The sequence below is a fragment of the Rhodnius prolixus genome, unplaced genomic scaffold (genome assembly GCF_049639745.1).
Source record: "Rhodnius prolixus isolate KJV_2025 unplaced genomic scaffold, Rpr scaffold_1, whole genome shotgun sequence".
Taxonomy (NCBI): domain Eukaryota; kingdom Metazoa; phylum Arthropoda; class Insecta; order Hemiptera; family Reduviidae; genus Rhodnius; species Rhodnius prolixus.
Genome location: NW_027411581.1, coordinates 68,635,273 through 68,647,301, shown reverse-complemented (window position 1 = coordinate 68,647,301; position 12,029 = coordinate 68,635,273). Strand labels below are relative to the sequence as shown.

The following is a 12,029-nucleotide window of genomic DNA, read 5'->3' as shown; positions in this document are numbered from 1 at the left end:
TTCCATAATTTTAACCAAGTTAATACCCAACTTCTGTCTAAAGACAAACTCCAAGCCCAATACAAAACTCAAACATTTCAATGTTAAAAACATCTTATTATTTTACAAAAAGAAAAAGCTGTCTGCCAAATCTTTAACTTAGCGGCTGGACGCTCTTTCTCTTATCTTCATTGGCCAAACTTAAATCCTGTACATGTCAACTCACCTAAAAAATAGTATTACCTAACTGCTTTACTTACTCAACTCCGGTTCCAGTTCCACCATTTTCTATTCGCTAGATTCACTCAACGAAAAAATCCAACGAGTCCGTCCGCTTTCAAAAACATTTAACTCACTCCTCATTCAACTCCACCAATTCCAGTCGATTTAACCAATCAAATTGCTAGTGTCAGTCAACTTCTACATACTAGCCTCAAGTCACTTTTATTTTAGTGTAAACCACTACAGTATTCATTTTAATTTCCCTCAATTTTTTCGGGCGGGGCGGAATCACTTTTTTTAAAAATACCCATTTCAATCAACTCGTTCCACCATAAAATAAACACAACTTTATTTCAACCCATCCTCATATACAGTCACTCCCATTAATATTCAGACAGACAGTACATACACAAGTTAAAAATTCACCAAAATTAAAAGTGCCACCGAATTTATTCAAATTTTTATAAATTCATTTCATTTTATACTTACTATTAATTAATAAAAACTATTTTATCAAGTACATAAAAATGTTTTCGTAGATTAAAAAAAATATATATATGTATAATAATAAGTGCAAATTCTACCTCTCATAAATATTGGCACACTATTATAATTCATAGTTTGTCCAAGCTTTTGCCCCAATATTTATACAATTTGTAAATATATATAGCAGCGTTATATATTAAAAGAATTCAAAAAGATCACCGACTTAGTGCTCCCAAACTTCAATGTCAAATTTTTCACTTCTTCACAGAGCAAAAAATGTTCGCAGAGTGCTAAGAAAACTCCACTATCATCGTAGGGTAGCCTGCAAGGATTCTTTTGTCAGTAACATAAATCCTATTAAGAGAGTGAAATTTGCCGAAAAATATTTTAATGCAAATAGTCACTTTTGCAATCATATACTCTAGAGATTAATCAAAATTTTATCTTTTTCAGTCTCATGGTTTATAGTAATATATTAAAAAATAATTTCAAAAAAAGTGACAAAAAATTGCGTATTTTAGGCTCTTTTAAATTCTACCAAGATAACCACCCCAAATATATAGTTGCCCAAAAGTTTTCCAAACCTCTCCGCAGTCTCCACATCTTAATACCATTCAACATTTATGCCAATATTTAGCTAGTGCTTTAAGCAAACGAGTAATATCTAACAAAAATTCATTAAAACCATGTTTCCTGCAAGAATGGGAAAAAACACCACCTTAATTAACCAAAAACTTCTTTCATCCATGCCTCATCCTTTCAGGGCTGTTGTAAGTCAAAATAGTAGCAGATTTTAAATATTCAACATTTAAACTCTACCACTTCTGGTGTCCCAATATTTTTCACAGCCTTATTTTACACTTTTTCAAAAAGTCCTACCCAACAGTTTGCAATTTCATCCATTTATACTTATATATAATTTCTACACATGTTGCTAATGTTATTTAAAACAAAAAAAATACAAACTTTTCTATGTAGTTTTCATTTTCCTTTTAAACCATTTTCTAATAGGTGTCCCAATATTAATGGCAGTCACTGTACATTTTACTACAATCATATTTCCTTCATTTCCTCCTCCTCTTCTTGTCTACATTCAATAATGCATTTTCTTTTCCAATCCATCTTACTTCCTTTCCATTTTTTACAACCAATTTTCATCCTCCAAAAGAAATTCTCTTTAAAAAAATAAAAAATATAAAATCTAAACATCAGGTAAATGCCATATACAATTATTCTAAACAGTCTCTTACAATTACAACTTTTCTTTTACTTTATCTTCATTTCTCTCCTCATAACTTTTTCTCTTATTTTCAACTTTATATTTTATTTCCAACCATCTCTCTTTTACAAATCTTATTTCAACTTATAATTATTATTATTATTATTTCTTTTCATTTTATTTCATTTTTTTTTAAAAACTTTTATTACTCTTATTTTATTTTACTTTTGTATTTCTATTTTATTCTTATTTTTATATTTTCTACTTAATATTATTATTATTACTTATCTACTTTTATGCTTCACTCACTTCCTCAAAAGCGTATGTAACCCTAATAGCAATAAATTAACCTCTATCAAATAAACTAAACACATAAATTGTCTATATCAAATTCTATTTTTCATTCTTAACAATAAATCAAGTGATAATCCACACTAGCGCCACCAGCAGGACTGTAGTTGCTCCAGTCACTGCCTTCATCTTATTTCCAAACAAAACATCACTTTTCAAGTGTCCCTACCTACGTAGCTAGCTACCATTTCCGCTATTACTATTCCAATACTTACCTATCACCTTCATACAAAAAACACTTCTTTTCCCAATTAAATAAATAATAATCATAAAATTCAACAAAATCAAACTCCAACAAAACTACCTTGAATACTATGCTAGTATGCTGCTCTGTCTGCATATTATTAATTCTCCATTTCTCTTCCTTTCTTTAAATCTATTATACTTTATTTCCATTTTCCCAAAATTTCATTACAAGTACCCTTTAATTTACACATAACCTTTACCTATGCATTTCTTCATTTTTTTAATCAAGCAATTTTCAAACTTATACTGCTCTTACATAAAAACCATTATTTCATTTATCTCAACCTTCAACCACAATCCTCCTAGCCAATCACATAGCTAGTCTCCCTACCTCACTCTCCCTCTCACTCTACTGGCTGGCTGGTGTGCCTCGCTTTACAACTAGCTAGCTACATATACATATGCCTGCCCGCACCGGCTACTGCCTGTTCTGCCTACTTCACTGCTCTCACTGCCTCGTACGCTTCTTCGCTGCTCCGCCAATACATCTCCCCACAAATTCCCATATTTCTGTCCGTCACTATGCCTGCCTGCCTTCATTCATTGCCTTCCCTTCTACATACCTACATCAACTCACCCAACACTAATACCCATGTAAATCCTACAATCTTACAAGTAAATTAACCCTATTCCTTCTACTAAACAAAACTTTCAACATATAAAACTCTTATCTCTCTTAACTAACCCAAACAAAATTATAAAACATTATTTCCAAAACTAACTTCCAAAACCTTTCACTACTTCCTTCATTTCCCAACCACACTCAGCCACACTTCCTCTTATTTCTTTCTACACCTAAACTTTCTTATAAACAATGTCATTATTTTTACACAATCAAAAAATTAATATTTTCCTTTAATATATTCATTTCATTCTTCAAAAATTTACATAGTATCATCCACAAAAATATACATTTCTTTTTTTATATCAATCAAATAACAAACATAGTATATTCTCAATATTCATAATCAATACAAACAACTAATCATAACAGTACTATTCTTTAAACACTAATATTAATCAAAATACCCAATTTCACTACATTCAAAAACATTAAACAACCAAAACACACTCACTCAAACCTTCCATCTGGTTACAATTTCACCAAACTCGCGCCATAATCACGCATCAAATAAACTACTCCAACCAACAAACAAACAAACTTTCCTCAAATTATACTACACACATTAATCAACAACCAAATTCATTTTTTTCAATCAAACTTCACACACTACACAACCACTTCTACTTCCCTCACAAAACATACCACTCACTACACACATCATACTTTAATTCTTTCTTCATCATATTTCATCAATGTACAATCAATTTTATACATTCATACAAATTCTCAACTATATTTCTATATTCACAAATTTCTATAATATACATACAGTGTCTACATACCCCACAATATTTCACAAATTTTCAAAATAAACACTTATTACAGTCAAAATCTCAAACTATTCTTACTAAATATATCTCCTCAACAAAAACTTACACTTTCAAAACTCAAGTATAAGGGTTGATTAAACGCCAAAAGATACACAAAATTAAACTCCCATTTCACTACTTCCTTTTAAAAGCAGTAACAAAAATAAACTCCAATTACACTACTGCTCCCTAAAAGGCAATCATTTTCAATCCAACCACAATTCATTCATGTAAATCCCTTCACTCATTCACTACTTCCTCTTAGTACCTGTAACAGCATCATCGCACTTCACAGCCACCTACAGCACCTTTAATCACTACTTCCTGCTAAATTTTATCAAAATCCCACAAACCCTTTTACAAATATTCCTAATCATAGTTTTACAAACGGTCGGCCAAACTCCCCTCCTCCACACTTTAAAAGTGCAAATCTCCACAATAATCACACTTCATTCATTCAAATTTAAAACCATTCCTATACTTCCCCTTAAAAACTGTAACAGCACAACGTCGCTCTCATCTTACGTAGGGGAGCCCTAACCCTACCAAATTTTATCATAATCGGCCCAACATTTACACAATAATTTCATCACTAAGTAATCATCATTTTCCATCGGGCCTTACATAAACGGGGCTAACTCCTCTACCATTCCATGTGTCACAACGCACATTAATACTTAAATTAAATAATCAACCATTTTCATATCCTAACATTCCAAACATTAATCAAACAAGCCACTTCACATATCCTTTCCCACCGAGATAATACACAAATATGTAAACTTTTCTTACGCACTCTATCTACATATATCAAAATTCAATTCATTCATTTACTTTTTTCATAATAAAAACATTCATCAAACAATCCCATCGACTTTAACTAAATTATTAAACAAAACAAAAATTATCACAAATTTATTTCTATTCAAAAATTACAATTAAATCTACATTGATTCCCGTACGGTCCGCTTGTATTCTCCCTTACTAGTCAAATGCCTCTTCACCGGGCTGGGGTCGGGCTTTATACTCGCTCCTTCTCACTTCACCACCCTTCTTCTTTCCTAAAACAATTCAACATTATTTATTTCTTCAAATACTCACTTAATCATTTATTCTCATATTCAAAAATCATACTTAAAACAAAATTCATAACAACTATTTCTCTTACAATAATAATAACAACATTTCCATTATATTCAATCTACATAAATACAATATCAACTTTCTTCTTTAACTACATCAACTCAATTATCTTTTATTCTCCAACAAAAATCATCACAATACAACAAAACACAAATTATGGTGAATATAAATAAATAAAAAATACATTCAAAAAACACATCAAATGCATGCAGAGTAAACTAAATCAGGCAATGTACCGAGTTAGATTTACTCGCTGGTGTTCCATCATTGTCCTTACGTCTCGGCTTAATTCACATAATATGTGCAAAATCTTTTCAATATATTAGTAACTTTGCCAAAATTATCTTTTTCATGAGGTGTCATTGGTAAAAAGGCTTGTCTGCAAATGTGGAAACAGTCAAAAATGGACAGAGTTATTCCTTCATTTTAAACACAATAATATTCCTTATCAAAATATTTTGAAAATTCTAGAATTCCTGCTCTCCCTTCCACCAACAAATGCAGCAAGAGAACATCTTTTTTTCTAGTCAAATATTTCAACACATTTTAATAAATGATCCCAATCTATTGCAAAGTATTCACTCCAATCAAAAATATCACCGTCAAAGAAAATCACAATTTTTTTTAAATCAAAAATTTTATTTCATTAAAAATCATCATGTTCAAATATTATTTTTTACAAATATTTTTATACGTAGTTACTGTTGGAACCCCAACTTTACTTTCCTATATAATTGAACAGCTACATAATTTTTTTAAATATAAGCATTGCGGGGCCACCGCCGCCTCAGCCACCTCTCCAATCCTCTTCATCTGACATCACCACTTTACTAAATTCTTTCCTCTCTGATTTCAAAACTCTTCTCACTCCTCTCGTAACTCTACTAACCACCGTTGTCAACACTCTACTTCCTCGCCTCGCTCCTTAATGCCACTTACTAATTACTCTATCACCATACTATTATGGAACGCAAATGGACTAACTAATCACAGACAAGAACTAGAGATCCTGCTACACGAAAGACGAATAGACATTGCACTTGTCACAGAGACGCACTTCACGGAAAGAACACGCTTCTACATCTCTGGCTACAAACTATATAGAACTGACCACCCTGACGGCACTGCACATGGCGGCTCAGCCATCCTTATAAGAACCTCTTTATCACACTTCTTCATTCCTTACAATGCCACTAACTACATACAGCCTACTGTGATCTCCCTCCATAGTGAACCCTTCCATTACAACATTGCTGCCGTATACTGTCCTCCTAACCAAGCAATTCATCACAATCAATTTCTTTCCTTCTTCAAATCACTGGGCTCCCGTTTTGTGAGCGGTGGTGACTACAACGCGAAACATCCTCGCTGGGGTAGTCGAGTGACAAACCCAAGAGGACGCATTCTCTACAATGCACTCTCCCAAACAAGCCTATCCTACATCTCTCCTTCTCAACCAACTTACTGGCCAACTGCTCTAAATAAACGGCCTGACTTGCTTGACTTTTTCATCTGCTCCAACATTTCACCATTCCATACTGACGCATTCACCTTAGATGACCTATCATCCGACCACAGCCCCGTCATACTTACAATGGATATTCACCCCAAACCATCCCCTCCAAAACCTACATTGCTCAATGGACCGATACACTGGGACTTATTTAGAGACCGACTCGAACAACAAATTGAACTTAAAACAGCTCTTAAAACACCCCAACAGCTAGATGATGCTGTTGACAACTTCGCTGCTGCCATACAGCAAAGCATATGGCAAGCGACTTTATACTGTACAACTACACGGACAGAACGTTTGCCTTATAACTTACCTATCCTACTTCGCACTCTTATAACTAAAAAGCGACGAGCAAGATCTCTTTGGCAGCGAACTAGGTATCCTTCCCACAAACAAAATTTCAATCATCTTGCAAGACAGCTTAAAAACGAACTTCAAAAATACTACAACACCCAATACGCTAACTATACAAAATCTCTTACCACTGACGACAACTCGCTCTGGACTGTCACCCGACGAATATTAAAATTTCAACAAACCTCCTCCCCTCTCCGTTCTGCTGACAACTCCTGGGCCAAATCTGATCAAGAAAAAGCTGACTTACTTGCAGCTCACCTCTCTTCCGTCTTCACCCCACATCCTGACACCCAAAATCTACAACACACCCAAGACGTCAATACCGACTTGGACATTCCTTTACCAGTTTCTCTTCCTCCTAAATCATTCACACCCAAGCAAGTCAAGGAGGCCATTATCAATCTTCCCCCTAAAAAGAGTCCAGGTTATGATTTAATCACAGCACACATTCTCCTCCAACTTCCTAGAAAAGCAATAGTCCTCCTTACAACCATCTACAATTCAATACTGAGAACTACCTATTATCCTATTCTTTGGAAATTCTCCACCATCTGTATGATACCTAAACCTTCAAAACCCACGCATCTACCTTCCTCTTACCGCCCTATCAGCCTCCTTTCGATTCTAGGCAAAATTTTTGAGAGACTCCTCCTACCACGCCTTCAAGAAAGTTTTGATGGCCTTGAAATTATCCCAAATCATCAATTTGGTTTTCGCAGTTGCCACTCTACAATCCAGCAGGCCCATCGCGTTGTGGACACCATCGCTACATCACTGGAGCTTAAACATTTCTGCGCTGGAGTATTCTTGGATGTCTCACAGGCCTTTGACCGAGTATGGCACAAGGGTTTGCTATGGAAGCTTAAGGGTTTTCTACCAAGCACATACTATCTTATACTCAAATCCTATCTCTCCGACCGATTCTTCCTAGTAACTCAAGGCTCTTCTCGATCATCTATTTTTCCTGTCCTTGCTGGTGTACCACAAGGTAGCGTCTTAGCTCCTCTTCTCTACACAATCTTTACAGCCGACTTACCTTCAAATCCCAACACCTCCATATACACCTTCGCTGACGACACTGCCATTCTCTCCACACATACTGATCCTGTCTTCGCTATCCGCTCTCTACAATCTCACCTTCACTCACTAGAACCCTGGCTCCAAAAATGGCGAATAAAAATCAACCCAAACAAATCCAAACACATAGTCTTCACACTCAAACGAACAACTCTTGGACCTGTCTTCTTATATAACACTCCTATCCCACCAGCCGACCATGTGCGGTACCTTGGACTGTACCTAGACAAAAGACTAACTTGGAACCCTCATACGAGACTTAAACGGGCTGAATTACACAAACGATACAAACTCCTTGCTAGACTACTGGACAAACGCTCAAAACTAACACTACAGAACAAGCGTCGACTGTACACTTCCCTTCTTGCTCCAATATGGACTTACGGACTTGAACTTTACGGGACAGCTAAACGATCTAACATCAACAGATTACAAACACTCCAATCTAAAATACTCCGCCGCATTGTAAACGCTCCCTTTTATGTCAGTAACCACTCCATACACACAGACCTCAACATTCCATTTATACCAGAACTTGCCAAAACCCGCTACAACACATTCCACCAAAAACTATCATTTCACCCTAATCCTTTAGCTGCAAACCTATTCTCAACCACACTTCCCTCCAACCCCCAAAGACGGCTGAGGCGCCGTTGGCCCCGTGACCAACTGGTAAACTAATGATGGTCATCACTGGATGATCATCATTCATGATTGCCACGCCATTTTTATTGTTCGCCCAGCATATTTACTTATTGTACTGTATGAGTGCAGGTGTAAATTTCAAATAAAAGATAAAAAAAAAAAAAAAAAAAAAATATAAGCAATGTATTTTTATATGTATATATGTTTTTTTTAATAAATAAAAATAAAATAGATAAAGAGGCAAATAGCCCATTTTAAAAGTCTTTCTCAACACTCTGGAATGGCAGTTTGCTTCTTTCGACGGTACATATATATTGAAGAAAGAAGAAAGTGCAGTAGAAAGAGCCGCATTAGTACACCAGCTACAGAGGCAAGCAGAATCACCAGCGCTACCACAGAGTGAGATACGAGCGAGGACCAGGCCAATTGGTACCGGGGTTTATCGGGGTGCTGGCCACACTGCCGGGGCTCCCAAAGCCGGTTCACTGGTATTACCTTACGGCCCTTTTCAGGGCCTCTCACTTCACTTCAGGGCCACTCAACTATGTGGTTTCCCCGCTGGGGAGCGCCATAAGCGATTCGTGGGCCGATATATTTTTGTAACTGGTCCTTGTCAGGACCACCAAGTTACGTGTACCTTCGAGCGGTGAAAAAAAATAGCTTCTATACTGGACTACATCCCTCGGCCACATAAGTATACAACAGTTACCAACAATTAATAATAAATACATTTTTCTGCAGGTATACAATAAAATATATATAACTAAATTCTAATTCTCATTTGTCCCGCTTTGTCTCAATGAAAATATGCTCACTTCATTCTTCACCATAAATTATTCATTTCTCAATTCTAATTTCATCTACTCACTCCCTCTCTATAATTCACTCCTACTTCAACAAAACTACTTCCTTCCATAAAACTTATTACAAATGTATACTTTACTTTACTATACATCATATCCTTCTCCTTATTATTATTACATATTTTTAATGCTTCACTAACACATCCAACAACCAATTTAACTTCCAACTAACGAGAAAAACATCAAATTTCAATAAACAAACTCATTAACATTTCCTTTTTCCTACTTTTCACAATTTTCACCTTCCATCATCACTTTTTTGTAATGTGGTGAAACAAACAAGGAAATAACACACAGCTCCATAGAACACTATATTTTTGTAATAATAATACAAATAAACTTATATTGCTCACCCCAGCTAGGTTACTCTATAACCTTTTTTTGCACGTTTCTATGTCCATATCGACCCGTCATTACATATCGATCATTTGTCACTACAACTTCTTCTCTTCCACTTTCTTCTAAATTATTACATCCATTTCCTACATACTTTTTTCACTTCAACAAAATACATAAAATAACCATCTAATACAAATATAACAAATTATCAACAATTTACCATCCAACATTTCCCATCAATCGCTCAAATAAAACAACTCCTCTTTTTCCCAACCTTTCCACAAATATATTGTCCTCTTCAGTGCCTCCATATTACAAATACAAAACAATTTTCAGTCACTAACATAGAAAAAAAAAACAGTAATACAAAAATAAACAGTAAAATACAATAAATTCTTTATAATTATTCAAACTTACGTCGCTAGGCGGCTTGCTTGAGTTACACAAACTAACAGCCACAAATATTAGTGCTAATATGCCATTTTACAAACACATTACTCTCCAATTTGCTCTTGAATCTTATTGAAATCGTGGGCCAGTCATGTACACAAATTTACGCAATCTATCATTAAGTCCACACACAACTTTCAAAAAAGCTTCTTAAATATTCAAATTAAAATCTGCTATTGCAACCTTCAACAAATCAACAAACCGATTCACTTACACAAATCTCCTGCACATCAACTTATTCCAGCCAATATCATAAAACATTTTCAACCAACACAACTATCACCCCACAATCAAATTTTTAATCACAACAAAACAAATCTCATCAAAAAGTTAAGTCTGCTATAGCAAAAGAAACAATCTCTGCTAACAAAAGAAAATTCCTTAGTCAATTTAACTCACACAGCAATTCCTCAAAATCTTAGTCAATTTCTGTCCTAAATTTGCCATGGATCACAATGTCAAAAACGTTACAACTTTTCATTTCATTAGTAGCCTTCAATATACCTTATTATTTATTCATAATACACAGTGATAGGCATCTTATCCCATCGCAATCAATTAACGCCATTACTAACTGTGTACATGCACCACAAACAACAACATACACAAACACACCACTTACTTCACAAACTATCCAACCAAACACACACTTACTTAACCAATAACCCGGACATATTAATCCTACCCTCTCACAAAACTAATCAAACGGTAGCAATTAAAAAAACTTATTATCAAAGTAAAATCCTACAACTCATTTCCCACAAACATACATAATATGTACAAAACTCAAAAACCATCCTACCAATACAATCAATAAAATCACTATCCAACTTATTAACTGCATTTTCAATCACTGCTTTATTAACACATTAGAACCAAAATCCTTAATCAACAACTCCCCATTAGCTCCAATAATCTATCGCTTGCTTAAAACACATAAACATAACTTCCCTCTTAGGCCCATCATCTCTTTCATATGTTCACCCACCTATCAACTTACCAAATATTTACCCAACATTCTATAGCCCTTATCCAACAACCAGTATAATCTTCAAAATTCCTTACGACTTAAAGGCAAATTCATAATACCACACAAACATTTACTCATCTCCTTCCATCTTTCATCCCTCTGCAACCAACATAGATTAAAACTGTCCGGTAGGACAGTTGTATAAGGGTTGATCGTCAAAAACTGCACAAAAAAGCGTAAATTTCTTTTAAAATTTAGGACAATTCCTCCTTTATAACTGTAATTTTTTTGGCAAAACCCAGATTTAATATATTACGAGAAAAAAGTTGCTGAAAATGAGCAAAAACGGCATTTTCAAAAATTGCTCTTGTTCTTGTTGTTGATGTTGTCCTAAAATGTTGATGTTACCTTTTTTCTAAACAACGTAGCGCCTAAACGCGCGAACCGATTTTCATGAATCAGGTCATTCGATTCGGAATTTTATGTACATTTGCCTTTTGGGGGTCTCGACGCTGTACATCGAATGGGAGAGGAGTTAGCCCCATTTATGTAAGGCCCCCTCCAAAATTATTATTACTAATTACTCTGTAAATCTTGGCCCGATTATGATAAAATTTGGTAGGATGATAGGGTTAGGGCTACCCTACGTAACATCAGAGCGACTTTCAGCTCTTACACTTTTTAAGGGGGAGTATAGCAATCGTTTAAAATTATCGACTTTCATGACCGATT

General features: G+C 35.0%; 1 long non-coding RNA gene across 1 annotated transcript; it reads right to left on the bottom strand.

Annotated features, from left to right (window-relative positions):
• Nucleotides 1-3,756: 3,756 nt before the first annotated feature.
• Nucleotides 3,757-11,531, bottom strand: LOC141446313 (uncharacterized). Its single transcript, XR_012453636.1, has 2 exons — nucleotides 9,892-11,531; nucleotides 3,757-4,998 (listed from the first exon to the last, which is right to left on the bottom strand). It is a non-coding gene; the product is annotated as an uncharacterized lncRNA (long non-coding RNA).
• Nucleotides 11,532-12,029: the final 498 nt, after the last annotated feature.